The sequence below is a fragment of the Micromys minutus genome (genome assembly GCF_963924665.1).
Source record: "Micromys minutus genome assembly, chromosome: 15".
In the NCBI taxonomy this organism is placed as follows: domain Eukaryota; kingdom Metazoa; phylum Chordata; class Mammalia; order Rodentia; family Muridae; genus Micromys; species Micromys minutus.
In genome coordinates this window covers 58,130,892-58,155,626 of record NC_137984.1, presented here as the reverse complement: position 1 = coordinate 58,155,626, position 24,735 = coordinate 58,130,892, and the positions used below count along the sequence as shown (strand labels likewise).

General features: G+C 36.3%; 1 protein-coding gene across 16 annotated transcripts in view; it reads right to left on the bottom strand.

The window, feature by feature from the left end:
- MBNL1 (muscleblind like splicing regulator 1) overlaps positions 1-24,735 on the bottom strand; it is a 146,507-nt gene that overhangs the window by 83,148 nt on the left and 38,624 nt on the right. The window contains exon 2 of one of the 16 annotated variants that reach the window (XM_080929413.1): positions 5,945-6,492. The exons of the other annotated variants lie outside the window; for them this stretch is intronic. The gene's annotated coding sequence lies outside the window, so the exon portion shown is untranslated. The remainder of the gene's footprint in view (positions 1-5,944; positions 6,493-24,735) is intronic. 16 annotated transcript variants of the gene reach the window in all.

Sequence of the window (24,735 nt, the reverse complement as noted above, 5' to 3'; positions counted from 1 at the left end):
ATCTAGGCAAACTTTAAAATATTACTGCAGAGCCACGTTTTCCTAACCTGAAAATAGCCATCAAGAGTCCTAAAAGAAACTAACACTCAAGTTACTCCATAAAAAATAGTGGTATTCCTGTATAGGTAGTATGTGTGATAGTCGCTAGGTTTATTCCAAATGATAATGGCAAATGCAAAAAACCATAAAGGAACCCTTCCCAAAATAACTCAAGAAAATGTGGAGTAAATAAACGAAAAACGTTCCAAAATTAATGCACCTGGCTTGTGATAGGTGAAGTATCTGAATATTCAGGGCTATAAGGATATCACCAAAGTATAAAGGCCATCTATGAGATGAAAACAGGCAGGGCTGACCTTGAGTAGATTCACTTGTGGGGATGGGAAAGTTTTCTAAGGGGCACTATTGAAACAGTAACAATCACTGTCAAGGACCTGACATGATTTTTGTCTATTCCTTATTTCTCTCCTCCATGCTGGTAAGCTCATGCTACTGCACAAGTATGACGCCTTTGACAGGCTGAATTCTTATTATGTCCAGTTTTTCATCTCAGACTCATTTCTCTCAGTTCTCTTACTAAAAATGAAGTTAAAACAAGACAGCAGCTTCCTCAGTGTTTGCTATATTCCAGGTATGGCTTGATATGATTCAAATATCTATTCCTCAAAGAATCCTACCATGTATTATTATACTCTCCACAAAGACTAACGTTTGTTGGTTCCCAATAACACAATCAAGTAACTTCCCAAGGTAGCACGACTATTACCACCATAAATCCACACTTTCTAAGCTTTTCTGACTCTGAAAATAATATTTTTAATCACAAGGTTAAGCTAGAACATTTCTAACTGTTAGAAATGGCATAAAGTTTTTGTAGTGTATATCTAATATACTATAAATGTTTATATTCACTTTTTAAAAGTTTGAGCCTTAGTGTTAAAACTTTTCCTTCTATTGACAAAATTTTCCTTAGGGAGAGACCTCACAGATTTTATTTACACCATGCTATCTTAACATAACAGCGCAGAATAAAGCAAATGAAACTGTCAGGAACATATTCCATGACAAAGAATTAGGAGGGGTAAGCTTATATACTATATATATATATATGAGAATTTCCACATGTGAAAGATGTTATGATGGGTTTCATTTTTGTTAGTTAAAGGGTACTACTTTAATTATATACCCAAATTACTGCCTAGTTAAAACACAAATAGCAAGCTGCCAACAAAAACTAAAAGCAGGCACAAGAAAGTGTGAAACAAATTAAAACACACACACACACACACACACACACACACACACACACACACTGTGGGTAAAGTGAAGATAGCCTCCAAACAGAAAACTATGAAGAACAAACTGGAGAGCCACATTTTAGGATAGTAATGGCCCAGGTAACTCCTATATTTATAAAATGAGGTACATGAGAGTTAGTTCTAAGTTTGCTCCATTCACACTCAATCCTATGTTTACCTTCATATCCATGTATATTTGCATAACATAATATTTTGAAGTATTCAGTTAATTTAAGCTTCTTCTGATGGTATTCTGGAAAGTTCAGCACTATCTTAATCTAACTGAAGTACTGCTGCAACATATGGTCTTTTCAAATTAAGACACAAATGTTCCTGGAACATTTGCTTATGTGGTTTGATTTTTACTCTCATCTGATATTTTCTAAACTTGCTCTTTTTGGGTGACAGCATACACTCCCCAGGATTTGGATAAAGGAGCGGCTGCATGCAGCCTAGACATTCAAGTGCCTCTTACATGCAACTGAAATCCCTCCTGTATCAGCCAGTGAATGGTGCTGGTCCTTACCCCTTTATGTGTGAACACTAATCATCAAGTGCATGATTACAGCCTCCTGGGAAGGGGAGCAGCTCAAAGGAGCATTAGATTTTGCCTTGAGGTTTTAGTTGTATTAACACAGTGTTTGGCTTAAAATTAAGCATTTTTCTTTGTTCCTTTTAAGTTTTCTTGTTTCCATAAAAGATAATGCCTTTCCCTTACTATATCTGCAAATAAACATCAAAAGATCAGTGAGAGTTTTATTACAAGACAAATATCAATACTATTCCAATAATTCTCCATTAAGTATTTCAGCTTTTAGAATTACACTCTTTCTCAGTCATCCACATTACTTTATGCACTGCAAGTTACAATTTTACAACATTGTACATTTAAACCATATTTTGAAAAGCCCTTTAATGGAGACATATACCAGTGATATACTTCTATTTGGTTTTCCCTCCACACTCTGGCACCAAATTGAGTTTCTAATGTCATAAATACTTTTCAACATGAAAAACATAAAGAAATTACAGGTCAGTCCTTTACCTCTCCATTCTCCAGGTACATGTGCTCATGTGTGATGTTAACACTTTACTCCTGTGCTAACAGCTGTACTGCAGGTTTCAGTTTTCCCACATGCTTGGCCAGGTATCAGAAAACACTAACTCACAGCTCCCCAACCCTGCAGCATCTGCCCTAATCTTCCCTTATATTTGGACTGAGTCTTGAGTCTCTACATCTACACCAGGGCCTTGTTTTCTAATCACTTTGGTACCATTTGACCCTAAAGTTAGTCTTCTTACCCAGTTCTGCAATATACTTCCTTTAACTTAATTAAATATATGTTGAATGTCCATTTCTTTCATAGGAATTATGCAGAGATTAGAAGCCAATACATAAGCATTCTTAGCCTCAAGCTTTCCAAAGTCTAGTACGGGACATTAAAGAGCAGCAAGAACTTCACTGAAAAAAATATATACCTTAAATCCATATAATGGCTACGTAGCATTCAAAGCTCAGCCCTGACACTTCAGTTTTGATGAAAAAGCCCACCCTGCTTGTTTGTGCTCTGCTACAGAGACTAAAGATCAAACAAATATTCTATCATCTGTGCAGCCGGCACTCTCACTCCCTGGGGCACTCCAGTGTTACAAACTACATCAGGCAAGATAAAAACAACTTCTGGCCCCTCTCTATTTGCGTTCATTCCTTGACATTTCCCTCCCTCCGCATTACCAGTCTGTATCATGATACAACATTTTGGTTCCTGGAGAATAGAAGATCTATCTATCTGTAAATAGTTTTTACTAACCAGATCTGTCAATCTGATAAAGACACTGTGCTTTTAAAGAGTTGTTTATATCTTGGTCAACTGTTAGTAAAAGCCAATGGGTATCTGAGCCTGCGATTTGCATATGTATCTTTTAATGTCTGCAATTAGTTGAGAGAGAGCACTAGAGGTCCAGAAGTAGTATGATCTTTGTTTTGAAGTTTCTGCAGTATGTTGTGTGTGCATGTGCTTGTATCTTCTACCACTTTATTTACTATGTTATTCAGAGAGACCTGTGCTTCAGTTGTGACTCAATCCTGTCCTAGCAGTGTGACCTTGGGAAAATCCACACATTTGCCATTTTCTGTATGCTAGCCACTATGCTAAGCACTGGCGCAAGCTGGTTCATTAAATTAAATCTTATTAAAAAACTCTGACAAGGAGATAATGTTATCCATATATTACAGAGGGTAAGCTTAGAGAACACTGTAAGTAAACATCTCAAGGTCACAAAACCAGGCAAGGAATAAGAGTCTGGAATGACTTGGGTGCAGACTGTGTTGACTCTCCTTGATGACAGTGAGCTATGAAAAGGGCGAGGAGAGAAGGGAGCAGTGGGTCCTCAGTGACCTGCATCTACTCTTTCTGGTGTCAGTGAGCCACAGAGTGAAGAGCATGGTGGGTGTTCCACTTCATAAAGCCTCAGTGTCCTCATCCCCATGGTTCAGTAACAATACTATCCTGAGTATCTTCCTGTTGTCGTGGTTAATTTCATCAGAAAATGTCTTACAGGTATAAAACGATCTCTCACTACACTTTTCTTTTCTTCTTCCTCTCATCCCTACCTTGTTTTCTAGAAAAAAAAAAAGTGATTCCTTAGAAACAACTTAAAATATGAAATTAAACAATAAAATATAAAAATTAACTAAAAGATCATTTTAATTCTGTAAAACTAACCAGTAAGCTTTCAGTTCCACATAAGATGGATAAAAAATAGGAATGTTTTGCTTTTGAGCAGCATAACTCTATAAAGAAACAGAATGTCGGCAGCTGGCCACAGCCCTGTACTCATCTCTCCATTCCGCTGCGCTGACAAAACACAGACTTTTTTTTCTTTTCTACATGGACATGTCAAATGAAGGTTACATAGTTTGACTTTCTTATTACATTTAAAAAATACTCAAAATTAAAACTCCGTATTTACCTAATTCAGCATATACTGTAAACATTCTGCTACTCTCCTCTGGAGGTCTCTGCTGCACAGAGAAAGAGGGAGCACGGGATAGACAGGTCACGGTTCAAGCTGAGCTGAGTTAAGTGTTAGCATTAGAACTGGGCGCTGGGCCTAATTCTGACAACTGATACATGCACTATAGACTGACTACGAGCAAGAAAACCATACTCCTCCTGAAATAATTATTCATAATCAACAAAAGTTTTTTCATGATTTTTAAGAGTTCACACTCTTATATTCATGTGATATCTCATCTTAAGGAATAATGAGATTTCTGGAGAAATTTAAGTGAGCTGTACTCAAAGTACATTTAACCATAACACTAATTCCTCACCTTAAAGTTCATATCAAGTATTTTTTCAAATAACTAAACCAGCTGCATTTTTACCTGAAAGCTCTTTATAACCATTAAGAATAAGAACAACAAAATGTCACTTTTATGTTTTTCATAAGAAACCAAATATGTATTTTAATTCACTATAAAAACTTTGAAATACTGTTTATATTCTTTGCAGTCTGGATGGACTATAACATAGGGCAGAAAAGAAATAAATACTATTCAATATAGTTTCCGTTTGTAAAGTTATGGAAAAGAATATATTTTAATTTTAGTACCAAATTTAGGTTGGCTTTGGAAATAAGAGCTTTAATTTCAATTATTGAGTATTGATTAAAATATTAAGTTCATGTTTTTAAAAAATCAAAGAAGGTAAAAAGATGCTATGAAGGCTGAAATCAGAAAGTCAGCTCACAGATTAGTGCCCGGGAAGCATAGGATGAAGAGTATATTAGAATTAAGTTAGATGCTGGCTTTGTGCTAGATGTGTGCTTCTGCGAACACAGTTTATAATGCTACCTTACTACAACTCAGAAACGCAGCACCAGCACCTCACATGTCTTCACCCAGTCGCAGGTGAGTTCTCCGTGAAGAGGCCCTCACTGTAAACAGGCCCTCACTGTAGCTCCCACTTGTTACCCCAGCACTAGAGACTGGGAGAGAGAAGATCACTAAGTTCACTAAGTGTTGGGGCTGGATGGACTGTAAGAGTAAATTTCTAAACAGCCTTGGCTGCACTGCAAGACCATCTTAAAAAAACAAACAAACAAAAAAACAAGGGGTAGGAGACGAGAAAGGGAGAGAAGGAAAGAGAGGAAGAGAAAATAAAATCCTAAGAGAACAGGCTGTTGCAGTCAGAATTTAAGAAAACACTCATTTAATACTTTTTGTTTTAATATTTAAATATTAACAGCAAGTTAACTACAATACAGGCACCTTTGTAAAATTAAAGATTGCTACTTTATTTTTTAATGTTTTAAATCTCAAAAATGATCTTAGTAAATACAAAATGACGACATAACATGGAAAAACAAACTGATTCATAATTTCAATTCAAATCAACAGGTACAATACTTTAAAATTTGTCCAATACCAAAATGTAATAAAAGTAAAAGAGAATAGAAATGTAAAGCTCACACAGGATCATCTCCCTCCTGGAAGTGTTTGCAGTAAGTAGTGTCCCACTGCTTTGCCTAGGTTCTCATAGTTCTCTATTCTCTACTAAAACCCATCTATACCCACCCATGCCTAGAGGTTTTGTTTTCTGTGCCTCTGAAATTGCTTCCTAGAGAAATCAGAATCTTACCTGTACATATCTTCTGGAGAAGTTTCCTGGCGTACTCTGAAAATCCTTGAGGTCTATGTCAACAGCCACTCTCTTCCTCCCAAGGCCTTAGAAGTTGGAGAAATCCCAACACCTGCTGCTACCACTGAGTGTAGAGGCTAGGGAAGTTTTAGGGTTTGAATAGCAGGACCACTGAGCCACAGCCAAAGCTCGGGATGCCTTAGCAACTGAAAGCAAGTTTAGAGGGCTCTGTGGTACCCAGCACAGAGCTCAATTGTAGCAGCAGGGGAGGAATATTCCCCACCCTCACAAGGATTTAAAGGCAGCCAACCAGGGACCACGGTTCTGCCAAGGGGTAGTGCCAAAAAGGTAGAGACATGACCAGCCAGCACAAGACCCTGGAGGATGAGCAGCAACCAGCACAGAGCTCAGGTAGCAATGGAGAAGAATCACCAAGGTTCCCACCAGAACACAAGAAGCAATGGAAAAGTGCAACAAAATACATGGGGCAGCCATTCAAGCATCCCACAAAAAGCCAAAACACAGATGAAGGGGGTGGAGATCTAGTTCTAGAAGGAAAAGTGAGGGACACATGTTATATCATGCCTGCTGTAATATCATTAAATTTTCAAAAGTCACATGAGATTACTATACCCTGTCTTTGCAACCTTAATATTAAATTAATTTATAAATGTAAAAAAAAATAATTCCCAGGAAGCTGGTCCACAGGCAAGAGGTAGAAAGGCAAAGCTGTCTGGAATTGGAAGAGAAAATAAGAAGACACAGACATTAAACTCAAATAGTATTTTTTTTTAAATATTCTTCAGAAAAATAATTACTTTCTAACTATGCAACACACATTTCATCAAGTATATCACTTTCAACCAGAGCCAGATGAGGGTGAATGGGGAGTTTGATGAAGAAAATAATTTGATAGAAAAAAGGCAGGTATTCCAGGAGTGTCCAAGCTGGAGAAGAGCAAGAGACAGAACTAAGGAAGGTGGGGTGAGCTCTATGGTACAAGACTTCGGATTGCTGTGCCTCACAGCACTGCACTTTGCATGAGGGTGTGAGACCACGATGCTTAGGATACATGGCTCTTCAATTCCCACAAGCCTTGAAGAAGGGACACTGAACTGCTTACTGTGAATTGGGAGAGCTGATCATGAGGGAGACAGATCTCAGGGTGACTCTGCTCTGGTCAGCTGGATAAAGCATGAGAAGCTGGTAATTATATCTAGTATTCAGGAAATGAAAATGACTAAGATAATTTAAGCATTCTGACTTTTGAAAATTCGTAGCAAGTTAACTATGCAGAGTATTTTATACTTTTTTTTGGACATTTGGACATAGGTGTGAAAAGACCCTATTACGTAATAGTTATGTGTAACTATTAACTTCCATATCAACCTCAAATTCAGAGCAACTAAAATCTAATAATATTTCATTTAGTTGGCATATAAAAACAAGTAATTTAGTGACTATTTAAAATGTTTTAAAAACAGAATCTAATTCCCTTTCTCATTTCCAGTATACCATTAACAATGTATGAAATGAACCCCTTTATTTGAGAGAGGGTTAGTCTATGTCTGATAAGTCAACAAAGACTAACTATTGTTATAAAATAAAATAAACCAATACAATATAGCCAATTCTCATTAAGCAACTAATATTTTAACCTGGAAGAAATTGGGATTTTGTTTTTTTATAAAGGGGAGGGGGGTGATAAATAATATCAATTACCATTTTTAGAAAACCGTTACAATATCTGTGTGTGTGTATGTGTAGGTGTGTATGGGTGTGTGTGTGTGTGTGTGTATGTGTGTAGGTGTGGGTGTGTGTGTGTGTGTATGTGTAGGTGTGTGTATGTGTAGATATGTGTAGGTGTGTGTGTGTGTATGTGTGTGTATATATATGTGTAGGTGTGTGTGTGTGTGTGTATGTGTGTGTATATAAATGTGTAGGTGTGTGTAGGTGTAGGTGTAGGTAGGTGTGTGTAGGGGTGTGTGTGTATGTGTATATATGTGTAGGTGTGTGTGTGTGTGTGTATATATGTGTAGGTGTAGGTAGGTGTGTGTAGGGGTGTGTGTGTATGTGTGGGTGTGTTTAGGTGTGTGGGGGTGTGGGTGTGTATGTGCACGCTATTTCGAATGCAGAATCATATCCATACGTGCTGTGGTATATACGAGGAGGGCAGAGGATTTATGTGAAATCTCTCCTTCCACTTGTTTGTAAGTTCTGGGGATAAGTGTAGATCTCCAAGTGTTAGAGCAAATATCTTTTGTACACAAAGACACTGAGCAAAACCTCTGTTTCCCTGTAACAACTCTGCTTCAGAACACTTAAATTCTGATTTTAACATAGTCTTAACATTTCCAGACACTGTATCAGTGAGGGAGGCTTAAGAAACAGTGGATGAAACCTGACATCAAGAGGACAGAAGTCCATCTATTCTATAATGTGGTCACCTGACATTAAACTCAACAGATCAATTTTACTTTGCATTACTGAATTTACATTTTTCAGTCTCATCTAAAATAAAGCAATAACAAGAACTTGTTGAAGCAAGTGGTGACCTAAAATGGGGAAATTAATGTATTTATTTATAAACCTTTCTGGACCATATGTGTGTCATTCATTAGAAACAAAAAAAATGTTGTTTTGTATAAATAAAATGTGCTGGTAAATAAGTTAAAACATCAGGTGTTTGAATAAATGTTAAATTTAAATACTCCTAACAAATGCATTAAAACCTATAACCCAGCACCACCTACTTAATACCATAAGGAGGCAGAGATTGCTAATGTTGGGGTGCTGACTCTTAAAGGCTGAAAGGTCAGCCTTGCTAAAAGTGAACAAAAAGTTTAAGCCATGTTTCTTTCTATGCCACTTGCCAGAAAGTTCTCAAATGTAATTGTCACAGTTTTTAGAGAATATATCTTAAACATCTGTTAATATAGGATGATAATTTTGGGAAAATTTGCAGTCTTGCAAGTTTTTAAATTAGTATTTCTTCCAGTTAATGAAATAAATACACAGGTAATGGGTACCTTATTAACATCTGAGATAAATAATGGTAAAAATACCTTTATATCAAAATGAAGTCTATTTTGAAGGCAGAAAATAGTAGCTCATTCTGAGTACTAATGCATAAACACAGCAGTAAGATACAGCCTGTATAACCATCTGATTCATACAAGCATATATTATACTAATTTTTTACATAATTATCTTTGTTTGAAAAATAACATTGCTGGCAAAAATCATGCACATCAAACTATTTCATTTAAAATCTATACTCAACTAATATGAATAAAGCATTTTAAAAATGAAAAAATACTTTCATCTAAGAAAGTATAACTGTGTCTTAAGTAAAGGGCAGATGAAGTAGAGACTAAAATATTCTATGGAGAACTATATCCCATTTGCTAAACTGTCAATCAGTTTGAAAATCTGCCTTAAGTGTGAGTAAATGCCAGCTGTACTTATGAAGCACAGGCAGGCTTCAGATCAGGGCAATAAATGTGGAATGTGCTCCCAAAGTACACTGCCTCAAGCCCTCTTCCCATGGAATCCTGCAAAGCTAGCTTGCCTCCTTTTTGCTTAGTTAATTGGCTTCCAATCTGCCTCATTCAATCACCAGCATCTATCAGCCAACTCCATGCTTCATCTTTAATGGATAATATACCTCTTTTGTTTGCCAAGGTACCATGAAAAGGATCCAAGATGGGTCCCTAACCAAAGCTCTTGTGTAACTGCTATGGTTTAGGGCTCTGTGGCCCAGCCTTGCTTCCATTCCCCAGTTTCAGCAGCAGTGGGTGGCAGCTGTAGCTGGAGTATATTGTCAGATCCACACCCAGCAGTGTGCTAGCCAACACATTCCTGTTGATTCCACACCCACACAGAGTGCCCATGTGTTTGCACTTATCCTACACCAAGTGTCAAGACAGGTGTCTTCCTGTGATCATACCTAAATCTGCTCTCCAGGCAAGTGATACAAACACTGTTATTAATGAGATATTCAGTTTTCAATTCTATATAGAAAACTGCTCTCAAAAGTTTGTTTTACAGCAACCTTACTAAACCTTTCATAATTTATTTACTCCTCATTCCTCCTACATAAATTAATTGCCCTATAAAACCTGTCACCGAAAGAAACTTACCAGGTAAAATAATTGTAACCCAGAGATTTTGCTCAGTTTTAAAATACTATTCTTATCTGCCTTCCTGGCATAGAAACCATTTTCAAAAGTTACTGTTTCCATAATCTGTAGAACACTCTTGACTACATGGGGAGATATCAGTTCTTGTAACTTTTACAGAATGAACAATGCTTCTGTTTTCATATTTTATTTTTATTTTGATATTATTGATCATTTACTAGAATATGATTGGCCAAGGACATGTAGGAGCATTAGCAAGGTTATTTCGATGATTTCCTAGAAATTCAATCCTAGAGATTAAAAAAAACTATATTTATTTCTTAGGAATTAAAAATCTTTAAGAGAAAATTAAAAATATTAGCATATTCCTATCACAGACTTATTAGATAATTATGAGCAATAATGCATGGATTATCTGTATAATAGAAAATTGGCCTTATTGATGAAACTGCAAATTTGTGAACCAAGACTCTTGGCATGTTTCTCAACACAGCAAGGTGAATGCTAGATGTAAGAAGTGTCACCTAATGTCATAATCCTGGAAAGGCAGGAAAAAATGTAAACTTTGGAATGTACCTACAACACTGAAGTCTTCTGTCATCCTCTATAGATTCTTGAAAACAGCAGTAGAGCTAGCTCTTCAGAGTGGGAGTAATAAATATTGCATCGAGCCAGAACCGAGGCAGGAGGAGGATCTGCTTAGTTCAACTCCCTTTCAGAAACATACAAATATGAATAGACATCTATGCAGATGGGCCTATTTTCTCTCATGTGTTTTATGACTGTCAGATGTTAGAATGTCAAGAACGTATCTAGTGGTCACATTTTTCTTTGTTTGTTTTTTTTTTCAGTTTTATTGGATATTCTCTGGATTTACGTTTCAAATGTTATATACCCTTCCCACCCCTCCCCTTCTTATCCCCGCTCAACTTGCTTGCATGAAGGTGCTCCTTCTCCCAATCACCCTCTCCACCTCAGTGCCTTGGCTGGTTGATGATGTTGTTCTTCCCATGAGGTTGCAAACCTTTCAGCTCCTTCAGTCCTTTCTCTAGCTCTTATTTTGGGGTCCCAGTGATGAAGACAGATGATATCTTCAGTGGCCCTGCAGAGCTAAAGCTTTGTTCCTGGCAGTGCCTGCTCTGCTGGGAGAACAACCATTGCTGCCACCAAACTTATGCATTTCCAGCTCAGCCCACAGATTTCATTAAATGCAAGGCTGAAGCAATAATTATGAGTTCAGACAGAGCTTAAGAAGTTAAAGGGCCATCCCATGAGATATGAGCTGAAACCAACTTTGATCAAGGGCTTCCCTGAATATTCAGCAGCTGAAATGACCTTCCATGAATAAGCTTCTGAGGACACAAGACTACCAGACCAGACAGTTCAAATCCTGTGACCAGAGCCCTAATGGTAAGGAAAATAATAACACAGAAGCCAACCTGTTTCTTTCACTGGCTCTAGGCCAAACTAAGGCTAATTTAGGCTGGTTCCTGCTTGTTTAGGCAACTTTAGGAGTATATTCTTTTGATGAACTTTCCCTTGGTTATAATGTAGCCCATAAGCTTTAAGAAATACAGCCACCAGAGAGCATTTACTAACAACTTATTTAGGTGCTTTATTTGAACTCTCTTCAAGTGACATGCTATGTAAGAGTTTATTTATTCTCAATTATTTCTCAGATCAAAATGAAAGGAGGTAGACAGTTCTCTAGTTAACTGTTCTCTGCAGTAATCGGAATGGTGTCAGTATCACAACAAGTGAGCTTGATTTATTCACCAGCTAATAACAGATTTCAAACTGCTCCAGCCTCTACTTGGAATAGTGGATTTAACAACAACAAAAACTATGCTAAAGAGTATATTCCTCATTATTGTCAGGAAGGGAAACAAAGTGGCTGCATAGGTTTTTTTTTTTGCATAAAATAGATTAAAGGATTTATTTATAAGACACATCTCATGATGAGGACCAGGTTGATATTGAACTTTTGAGATTCACATCCAACCTCCTGAACAAATGATTTTATATCTTGACATTAGTGAGTGATAACTAAGAGAATCAATCAGTTATTTATGCTGATATACAAACATATATAAATTATGGTTTTTCAGCATATCTGGAACTTGTTCAATCTGTCATATAGTTATTTCTTGCTAATGGTAGGGGCAGTGGAGGTGTTAAGATTCAAGGCCAAGTGTTTAGTCATGTAAAAATTTCACTCACCAAAGAGAGAGAGGAAGAGGGAGAGTTGAGGGAGAGTTGGGGGAGGGGGGAAGGGGAGAAATGGGGGGAGGAGAAGAGGGAGGGGGAAAGGATGGAGAGAGGAGAGGCCAGTATCTATAGACAAATAAGCTAAGCACCTCTTATATTCATCAGCTTTTTTTTTTTTTTTTTTTTAGTACAGAATAGGGTATATTCAAGTCATGGGAGAGTTAAGAGGGTAGTAGAGGCAGAGAGAGGGAGAGAGAAAGGAGTAGAGGCTGGCCATGAGCATGTGGAGGGAGAGGGGGTAAGGGAAGGGGAAGAGGAGAGGTAGGGGCAGGAGAGCAAGGCTGCAAGAGGCCAAGAGGCCAAGAGGCCTAAAAAGTCAAGAGCTACTCATCAGCTATTACTGAGCCCGTTCCTTTTACTCAATTCCTTGAATAGCCTCATATGAAGATAAATGTATTAATAGCAATTTTAACAAGAAAAGGGCACACTAGTCATAACAAGTGAGGTTTTAATGCACTTCCATGGTGGATAAACAAAGATCCCCCCAATATTTAGTATGGAGCAATTTGTATGGGTAACCTGACAGTGAGAATGTCTAACCATGCAACATAGACCCTGAGTCATTTGTCCTCACAATTTTATGCTTTAAATAAAACTAGCTAAATAAAATCCTCAAGTGACTCAGGATGACTTCCCGTGTCCACACCAGGAAAAGTGTCTGAGATCACATATGTCTGCTACAGTTTAAAAGATAAACATTTCCATTTCTCTTATGCATGGGGCAGGGGAGACAGAAAGACTTAGTTCTTTAATGTACGTCTAGTGTTTTATTAGAAGTTAGAATTTACCCAAGCACATTTGGTCCACAAGAGCAATGGAAGTATTGCAATTACTAAAAAAGCCAGCAGATCAGAATGGCTCACTGGGCTCTGCAGCTCACTGAGTAAAATGATAGGAAATTATATATTAGATATGGTTATAAGGAATAAAATGAAATCTAAGATCTCTAAATTAAGTGAATTTTCTATCTGATCCAAATATGCAACACTTGTTTTTACTTTTAACTGAAAAAGTTATATTTTCCCAAATAATGCAGATTGTGCCCTAGTATCTAATTTAAAAATACTTGACATAATTTATAAGAATTACTAAGAGATGGAACACATAACAAATGACCTCACAGAGTGGAATATGGAAGACTGTCCCTGCTAATATTCACCTTTCTTAAAATCTAGAAATATGTCATTTAAGCCACTTGGGCCATACTTGGATACTAATAAAAAAATAGCATGTCATATGTGTTTTATATTCCTGCATCCAGGTCAGTCCGTTACTGTTGCCTGTTTCTGAGGCAGGTATCTTATTATTCACATTTGACAAGTGATCAGGAGACTCACAAAATCAGTTTCTGCAATAGCCCCACTCTTTTATACAAATGGAAAATTAACAAAACTTCAGTACACTCGCCATGTGAGCTCGCGCGCGCGCCCACACACACACACACACACACACACACACACACACACACTCACTCACTCACAGTTTACTTTCTGGTTTCCAGTTATACAGTCTGAAGTACCTTTTTATAAAACATACAGGTACCAACTACTAACACTTTTAAGAGCTCACATAAATAATTCTTGAAATATTTGGATTCTTGCACTTTTTTCTCTCTTTTTTATTAGATACTCTGTATTTACATTTGAGATGTTATCCCTTTACCCCCCTCCTCCTCCATTGCCTTCACAAAGGTGCACTTAGTTCTGATCCCCCTCTCCACCCCATGGAGGGGAATGGTTTTGTATTTATTAAGTTGTTGTTTATAAGCAAAAGTTATTTCAAAGAGCACACACAAGCAAGACACTCAGAGAGTTTCTATTCACATGCCATATGTATCTGAATGGAGCCTCAGCTCATGGTGAAGGACAGGCTTTTTTCCCCTTGACAACCCACACAGCAGCCTGAGCTAAGCCAATCAGCTCAGCTAAGGACCACCACCAGGACCAGAAGCCTTTCTTTAAACTCAAACCTAACATTTTCCTACTTTTGATCTAGTCCCTGCTTTTGAAAACCTTGTATTTGGGTCTTTGGTGTTGCTGGCATTACCTGTTTTCCAGGTGTGGCTCCCAAGGGGTTCACATCTGCATATTAAACAACACCCTGAGTGAACTCCTCTCTTTCTTGCCCCCACCCCCACCACTTTCAAGTCTAGAAGTGACTAATTGTCCTGCTGTGCTCTTTCATGCTGTAACATTTATTTTTGCCAGTTCTTTTTGGAACTTCTGTCTCCTTGGGACTAGCCTTCCATTTTGACAGTTTGAAGCTGTCATTATTTATGACTTAGTGAACTGTCATCAATTTGTGTGCTACCCATATGAAAATATTTCCTCCAGGCAAAACTGCCACTACTATTCGAAAGACATAAATATCCATTTGTAGATCTTTCAAGTAAATTCAGTTAAGCCTTGGTGTTACCAGAGACCACATCTAGCTTTCTGTGTTTTTCCCTCTTTTAAAATATCTAGAAAAGGCAACTCAGCAAAGAACATAAATACCATCTGATTAAAAAATCTCTCTTCCAGATATTTCTCAGTAATATCATAAAACATGTTTATATACAACTAAAAATTTAATGTAATGCTTCTATGTGGTTTACATTCCTATTGCAAAATAAATTTTATGCTAAAAAATTACATTCTATTTTAACCTTAACTAATTTAAAAAGCTGGATTACAGAACTTAAAATATGTATAGGAACTAATTCTACATTATAGAATACATCAAGAATGGTACAATGGACATAACAGCTACAGTCCCAGTACTGCTGAGACAGCCATGCTGACAGAGTGCTTCTCCAACAAGCCTAGTGCCAGCATTTGCCACTGTCTAGCCTACTGAACAGTTCGGAAGACAGCTGACCCTACAGTCCAGCGCTCTAATGGGCACAAGTGCTCCTTGGCATAACCAAACACATGTGCATCACCTACAAAAGTGATTAATAATAAATGAAGTAAGGTTTAGACAACTACATTTCTAACAAAACAGAATCATAAATGTTAATCCCCAATTTCACAATAGCACAATCCATGTTTCCTATCCAACAATTATCTTAAAAACCCCAAACTTCTCTTTAATAAACATTATAAGAGGTAACAAATATCACCACATGGAAGCCTCATGGGCTCATACCATTTGCAGTAGTCTGAGGGGCATTTCCAATATTCCTGACTCTAATTTTACCTCTTAAAAATTATTAGTTGAAATGAAACTTCCTTTACTGTAACATGTTAAGCCCAAAATAGTCATTTTTGTTCCTCTGGGTCAGTGGGAGTTACTCAACCTGCAATCCTCTGTTACTAGATAATGAGGCCAAAGAATTTGAAATTAGCTAAAAATACTGTAAATGTTTAAACATCTATGACACCAAATATTCAAATAAGAAAAAAAAAATTTACATATAGGAAATTTTTGCATTTGTATTATGTTTTTCATTTGCATCCTGAACACAAAACAAACTCAAATGGAATCAAATCCTAAGAATCACATCTGTGATAAACAGAAATAAAATGTCAACGGACTCCTCAAGTATATTATCATAAAAAAGATTAGGAGAAGCAATTCAAATTTTTTCCAAAAGAAAAGTTTTGCAATGTATTAGAATAATTTGGTGGAGCCCAGACTATGGCTGACTGGCATAGCTTCAAGTCTTGGTCCTCCAGCTCTATGTTTGAGTACCAGGAATGCCAGGCCTGAGCACTTTTGCTTCATTCCCTTGTGGCTCAAGCCTGACGTTAAGGATAGCCCATTTCTCACTAAGAACTATCAGAACCTAGGGTATTTTGAACATATGTATACATTCCTTTAGACCTTAAAGGATTATATTTGCTTTAAAGTTGATAAACTTCATGAATGTCCACAATGTAATACAAATTACATTGCATAGTGTGCCTTATCACAAAACTAAAGAAATGTATGTTTAGAAAATTTCTAGTAATAATGTAGGAGAAATTGCATAATCAAAAGTCATTCCTTTGTAATCCTTAAAAAATATCATGGTACTAGAGCAAAATCAACAATGAAGTTGTTGTAAAAACACTGGGTTCAACCAACCTTTGGTTGTAAGCCAAGGGTCAAGAAGAAATGATAGATTTCAGTATCATTAGTGAGGATAATTGAAATTATATCTTTTGCTATGATGAAATCACAAGTATACAGGACCTGGTAAGATGGATTATCTCATAAAAGCAAATGACATTAAAAGTAAACTCAACTTTAGATGCAATTTTTAGCACACAAAAGAAAATATAAATACTATATATAAACAAATGACTATAATTTTAGACATTTTACAGGACAGAGGCTTGAAAGTTTTAGCAAATAAGGGCTTACAGGGAAAACTGGAAGCAAGAATTGTTATACTGGATACAACATCCAAATAGAATATAAAATGTTTGTTAGAGGCTGACCTGTGTCAAATACACACACATACACACCTTTAACAGAATGTGATACTAAGAAAATCAACTAGTGATTAGCAAGGTGAAGTGAGATTTCCATGGCCCCCCTTTGGCATATGGCAGATCCTTTGCTGACTTGTTACTAAATCTGGTTTTCAGAAGTCCACAACTGATCTAACAGAATCCACTGTTCAACTGGAAGCTGAGAACAAATGTGATTGATCACACTGATACACTTATTACATTTATATAAAAAGGTGCTTCTGAGCTTCATCAATTGTCTGCTACATACTACATTTCTTTTTTTTTTCAAGTCTCAAGAGTATTACCCCAAATTTTTATGGGGTCAGTTATTGATTTATACTACTAATGCTTATGAATGACAAGGTAAAGGTCATGTTTTCAGATTTCTGTGTTAGGAAGAAAAACTTACAAATGTGTTTAAAAAGAAAAATCAATCTATAATATTGCTGTCTAGTTTGTAAAATAATTCAGTCAATATCATTAATCAATGTATTTTACAGTTCAACAGTACAGACTGAGAACAGAATGTACGTATATTATTTTTTACCATTGTGCTACTCCACCTTACGTATATATGTTAAATTAAAATACTTTTGGCATTTTATGTTTATGACTATTTTCAGAGGTTTCCTGTTGTCTTCCAAACCATTATTTCTTCACCTTTAATGTAATATATGACCTAATTGTTGTGGTAGGATCTTAAGAATGGAGGAAAGTTTGGGTATGAGGTGAGAAGTAGCTTATTTTGATAGTGTTGCATAGTTCATCCACCTTTACATACCACAGAAATCAAATGTAGCCTATTCTGTGCTAGTCACTTAGGTAGAAAATTTTACAGGTGACTAAAGTTGCTTTTAAAAGTTTCTAGACAGGACTGAGTTAAAAACCTCGCAGTGATAGTTAGTGGGAGAACAGAAAGTTTTGCTGTGTCTCTCTGAATTTTATAAAATAAAATAATACAATAAAAATATCATTCCATTTTAAAAATATTGATATCGTTTTAAGGGCTAAGCATCTGGTATTACATAACCAATTAGTACCTTCTCCCCGGGATATATTATTTCTGCTGCTCTCAGCAGACCTGAAAATATACACATACAAGTAACATTATACAGAATACACGTCATATTTATGTATATAGGAACACAGTTCCACACAAAGACACACTGACAACAATAAAAGAAAAAGGAAGCCATGAGTTTACACAGGGAGGCGATACCTGAGCAGGATGGAGAAAAGAAGAAGAATGGGACAGCTATATGATTACATCTCAGAAATAATATTAAGATATTTACATAGCATAGCAATACTACCTGGATTTGTAAAAATATGAATAAATAAACTGCAGATTACGGACTAAGAGGGTCTCTTAGGAAGACGCTGATAGGTCCAGATTTTTAAGAGAGAAAACAAAAATACTGAAGAATTTAAAAGTAGATTTGACTGAAACACACAACTACAGTCACAATACAAAACATCTTACAGGCTGGTGAACAATAGCAATCCAGGTTCAACCACTACCACTTGGGCTTTTTAGTTTCCAACTTTGAAGATTAGAAGAAAATAAGACTGACTGCATAATTAGCAACAACCGAAATCAATGTAGTGTGAAGACCTTGAGGACACTCTTCTCCTTTGAGCAGAAAAAGAACAAGTGCTCGTTGTTCTGAGGTAGACAACTCCTGCACAGCGAGGAGAGAGGCTTACAAAGCTCTATGTTCATAGGATTTAGTAAGACTTATCTCCTCTGATAATATACACAGCAAGAAAGCAGGAAGCATTGTCAACCAAGGAACAGCATGACTTATTCTTAGGGAGATAAAAACTGTGAGGGACCTTGATGAAAGGCAGGAAGTGTCCAACATATCACAATGTTCTGGTGAGGACTGCAGTATCCCTAGTACGTAAACAATTATTCCATTCTAACCCTTAAAAAGCCTCATGTGCTAAATTTTTAATCCATCTTCATGATCCTTTTTCAAAGTGGATAAATACAAATGCTCCTGGACCAGAACCATAAGTGCAGGAAGGCTGGCACCAATACTCACCTGAGTGCTGCTACTCTCTAGAAACTTTCAGGACATGTAGACAGCATGGGGTCGATCACAGTTCTCAGGGCTTTGAGCAAGTAAGCACCTAGCAGGGTCTGAACACATTCTATGTCTTTGGATTCTCTCTTCAACTTTAAATTTAAAAACACTGGAACTATAAAATGTTTGGACTTAGAGGATAAAAAGGTTTTTTTTTTGTTTGTTTGTTTGTTTTTTTTTACTGTTACAATATGGGGAATTTTATGTGAAGCATAGATATGTGAATCTCTGTAAAGACTCATATCCCTCTCTTAGCATTATTTAATCTGTATTAAAGGCAACAGTGATAAAAAATGTAGTCTGGATTCTAGATGTTATTCACATAATATTAAAAAAAAAAACTACTAAAGGTATTCACAATATTCTCAACATTGGAACAAAAGGAAACGAACCCTGATAATGCTACCATTTTTCCATGGGCACCTGTCAGAGGCTAAACATCATTCTGTATGAAAGCCACACAGTTCCTCTAACAACACATTCATGAGCAGGTGCTAATATTCTTATCCAAATAAATGAATCATGCCACTACACTAAGCAATTTATCTCTCCACCAAGACATGATATGTACAGACAGCCAAAGTGGTAGGACCCTAGGATCATTCAGTGCAAAATCAAATAAACAATAGCATGCACCGAAGAAAGGGGGCCTGATCCAGAAATTCACTCATAAAATAAAAAGGATCCTCTACTCAGCTACAACTCTGTACGAAACCTTGCAGAGTTATACATGTACACTATGGGAAAATCCTTCTCCATCACAGGCGCTATGTTCCTTAGAGAAGAGCCTGACAACTGAGAACAATAAATTCTCTAAAACTGAATTAAAAATCATTTATGATTAGCTAAGTTATTGGCCATGATTAAGAAAAAAAATGCTGTTTTCAATTCCATGAATGTCAAGGATATTCCAGAAACCACATATACAAAAGTTATTAGGGGAAGTTTGGTAATCTTCAAGGACTTAAGAGCTTATGAGGAAAAACAGGCAGATTTCCTATAAAATACAACACAATATAGCCTATTCCATAATACATAATATCTACACAATGTGGTAGAAATATCCACTTTATAAAGGAGTCTCAATTGGTAGCTATCACAGTGTGTGGACTTTTATGAGGAGGAATTCATTGAGGAGTTATTCAAGTAGGTTACAGTTCTAAGAGTTTGACAAAAATCAAAATAAAATTCCTTAAGAATCTACTGGCCATATAGAATTCAATGTTCTTGACACCACAAGCTGATATTAAAAACTTATAATGTTCACATGTATAGTTAATGACTGATAGGTACATAGATAGATACATAGGTGGATAGACAGACAGATATGTATGTATCTATATGTATGAATATATTTGTTTGGAGATTTTGTTAAGACAAATATGGTATCAATTTTGATTCACACAGGCATCAGGTTATTTAAAAAATTTCCAGCTAAACTGGACCTAAGAATTACTTTCAGCTGTAAGTGTAGATGATGCTATTCTCATAAAGTGAAGACAGTACTATTAGGCTTTTTATTTGACTAGTCAAGTACTGTGTTTCAAGGTCCTGGTGACCTTGACAACTTTATGAGCATAATTAATTAAGCCATCCCTTTCTTTGTTCTACAGATCTATAAAGTGGGTGTGTACCATGACCTCATTCCTTAAACCTCTTCAGGTTATACTGCCTGTAGTCTGTGGTTCACTTGAGTTTAGCACTGAGAGTGGCAAAGGAAAAATTCATCTCTAGACACTAAGCAAAACCCTTAAAATTACGTGAATAATCTAAATGCAAAGAATAGCAAACCTTAAACCTTAAACATAAACCAGAGAAGCTTAGATTCTTCTCTATCACCTAAGTTTTCAATCCTAAGGGGTTTTTTTTTTTCTTTGTTTAATTATTTGAACATCTGACTACTCAATGACTTGATTCTATTAGTTACTCAAATAAGGACTTTGCTCAGCCAGTGGAATCTACTTCTCCTTCTAGGTTACTCCAAAATGTTACTAGTCTCTTCTCTAGTAGAATACAAATTGGGTAGGCTATATAAGACACTTTAAACCTGACACAATACTAACAAACACAATAGTTACAAAAAGCTTACAAGCTTTTATAAATTAACAGCTCATTGCAATCTGAATTTTCTATGAGTCTGTATTGATTTATTGCTATTTCCCAAATTGGCTTAATAGCAGGTCACAGCTTAGACCTGAGACCGCAGCTTTCCTTCACAGACCTAGGCAGTAATGATCAGTTTGCGGTCTAAATCATCAAGCTCACACAAAGCAGTGCTGTGGGTGAAAAGTCTGCTGGACAAGGCATCTTTCAAATCGCTGAGCATAAGGTCTGTAAACCCATAAGCAAACGATGTTCCATCCATCAAGACCCATTTTAGTTCAAATGCAGTATTGAAACAGTGGAAGAAATTTACAGTAACTTTATATAGCTAAAACACTTTATCTTTCTGCATATGCTGATATGGTCTTATTTATGTTACTAGAATGTATCACACAGTTCATGAAATGAAATCTCCATAGTTCCAACATGACAACCTACTAAAGCTGGTAATGAAAGATATTACAGAACCACCTGCTGGGTTTCATGACCTATTCAGCAATGCTAAATGTATTAAGCAGGATTCTTTCAGAAATGTTTTCAAGATAAATACTTACTGTTTAAATTGAGCTCAAAGTGCATGTAGTTTGAGATATGTCTTTTTATGCCAATGTGAATCTGCTTTTCTCTGGAATAGTTACTAGTCAGCTCCTTATAAACATGGCATGTTTGAAAGGTGACTCTCCAAGGCATTTAGAAGTTGTCTGGCCCATGGCATCCTTGATATTCTCTCCACCTTTAAACCAGGCTACCACAATACTACTGCTAAAATTCATATTAGGGAAACTAAGGCCAATATTTAAAAGTCATTTTAAAAATTTGGTCACTTTTCAAAATTTATAAAGTTGTCAAACATGTCAGGGGCAGCAAAAGTCTGTGGGTCAGAAAGCTCTGGTATATTTTATTATTAGGCAAGTGTTCTGCTTCAGTTCAACCAAACCAAATCAATTTCAAACACCATCAAAGAAAACTGGGACCATAATATCACTTAGGATTAACAAAGCATGCCTTTATTTAGAGAGAGAATACAAGAGAGGGAGTGGAAGCGTAACCATATGCACATTTACTACTGATTTTATCTGGAGAAACTCGGCTTCTGAAAATGCTTCTTTACTACTGGTTTGCCTCATACCTTGGAGATGATGGGATGAAAAAAACTTTACCATGAATTAGAGCCAAGTGAGTAGTTAGAACAAAAAAACATTCATTGGCAGACAAGAGTGACCATAGTGAAATTCTAAGATAGTCTTCACATAAATAAAAAGAGATGAATTACCTAAAGTTTGGAAGGTTTGGAGACAGTCAAGGGGAGTTGGTGTTTCTATTTCAAGTGCACTCAGGAGGCATAGATGAGGAACCTGTGACATGTCTGCTAGATGTGGACACCAAATCAAAAAGTTCTAGGTTCAGTGACAGATCATCCTGCAGTAAATAAATTGGATTGCAATTGAGTGATTACAACAGATATAAAACTGGCCTCTGTATGTATGGCTTTGCACAGTGTACATGTGTACCTGCACACACAGCATGTATGGCTTTGCACAGTGTACATGTGTACCTGTACACACAGCATGTATGGCTTTGCACAGTGTACATGTGTACCTGCACACACAGTATGTATGACTTTGCACAGTGTACATGTGTACCTGCACACACAAGCAGACAGACACATGCAAAGAAAAAGGTTGAAAAAAATCAGATTACCAATGTCAAAGAAGATAGGTAAATATTAGCCCTACCTGTTTCACTTTTTAAAAAATTATGAAACAGGAAACAATCCAGTAAGTAAATAAAATATCTCATCTTATCCGCAACATAATCCTTAGCTTAGTTTTCTAATTCTACCACACGCCAAACATCAACTCACTGGCTCATCTTGGTTTCTTTCCTGTTATAGATCCTATGATACAGTTTTACCATGAAACCACTCTTGGACAAGGGAGAGTTTCTCAAGAAAAAAAAAAAAAAAAAGAAAAAGAAAAAAAGCTGAGCATCTTGTGGTGCTTAACCATTGACTTTTATAAGAAACAAAAAAGTGAAATTTCAAATCTTATGCATCTGCTAACTAACTACAAATTGATTACAGACTTCCTGGCAGGTCTGCTTCTGCCACATTGGGCAACAATTACCAGAGTGTTGAAAGTAAATTTTATTTCCTGTCCTCAAAGGTACTCCTCTGCTTTTTTCCTAACAGACTCTCAATGTGCTAAACATCCAAAATAGCCTATTCAATTAAAAGTCTACAAGTAAATCCAATGAACACATATTTGAACCCACTTTAATATCAAATAATGAAGCTAACTCATTGCTACACACAAAATCAATACACAACACTCCAGCATGTGCAATACCCAATGATAGTTTTACCAAGAAGGCAGTAAACACCTCAAACTTAGGATGTCACTATAACTTTTAATAAAATGATGAGCATCTGCTGACAAAACAACAAACAAAAACATTTGTTCTTACCCAAGTCACATCTTAAACTTATGAGTTAGATTAATACCTTCGGATACCTTGGGTTATATTCACACTGAGCACCTCAACCAGACAATTACAAGCAAATACAAACGTGAAAAAATGAGGCTGGAGCAAACAGAATAGTTTTTGGTATTACCTTTAGGCTATAAAGGAGGTAACACAGACAGATCTAAGGTTTATACTCCACATTATCGGAAACCCTTTGAATCTAATAAAACCTGCATGAATCTATAGTTTGAGTTATACCCATTACAAAGAGCAAATGAAGATAATAAAATACAAAAAGGAAGACTTAAAATTGATGCTGTTTGTGCTGGAACTTTGTTGAATAAATATATACTTTACATTAACAATTGTCAATTATGGGGTAGAGAGATGACTTAGTGGTCAAGAGCCCACACCACTGTTTTACAGGACCCACGCTGTGCTTCCAGCACATACACTGCAAGGCACAGTGCCATCCAAAACTCCAACTTTACAGAGCTAATGCCTCTGGTCTCTATGGACACTTGTACTCATACATGTATATATCCAAAAGTGTGCATAAACGTGTGTGTGTGTGTGTGTGTGTGTGTGTGTGTGTGTGTGTGTGTGTGTAATTAAAAATAAAATCTTTCAAATACATGAGCCCTTTAGGACAAAATTCACATGTTGCATTTGAAATGTAAAATATGAATTTATTGTAGAACAGCACAGAACGAAAGAGGAATTTATATTAAATAGGATTAAAGTCAGAACAGATGACTATAACTATTTTCCATTCATTGATAAGCATATTTATTAAATGGATTTAGGAACAGATAAAATTCATTGTACTAATGGAACCTCATTAGTGTGAAGTCCTACACATGCTCAGTTGGGGGTTATTTTCTGTTAAAGACGGGTAAGTAAATAAGCTCCTGTGTCAGAGTCCACATTTATACAGATCTTGTTGAATACAGTTCAGATTTCATGATAAAACAATAGAAAATAACCTAGCTACAGTAAAATATGCAAAACAGTCACATTTATTCAAGGTTTCTCACAGAAAGAAAAATAATAATTCAGACTAACTAACAACATTCAGACAAGAACAATATGAATGCCTCTTATGTATATTATTTTCATACATTTAGTAATTTATATGATACAATAGACTTTATGGAATCCTCTTAATTTTTTGAAGCATCAAATTCCTGTTATAAACGAGAAAAAAAAATATCATGAGACAATAAAGTCTGACATCACAGGAACTCCTCTGCAATGAAAGCCCTGACTGAATCTATTGTCTGAGCAATTTCCAAGGTCCA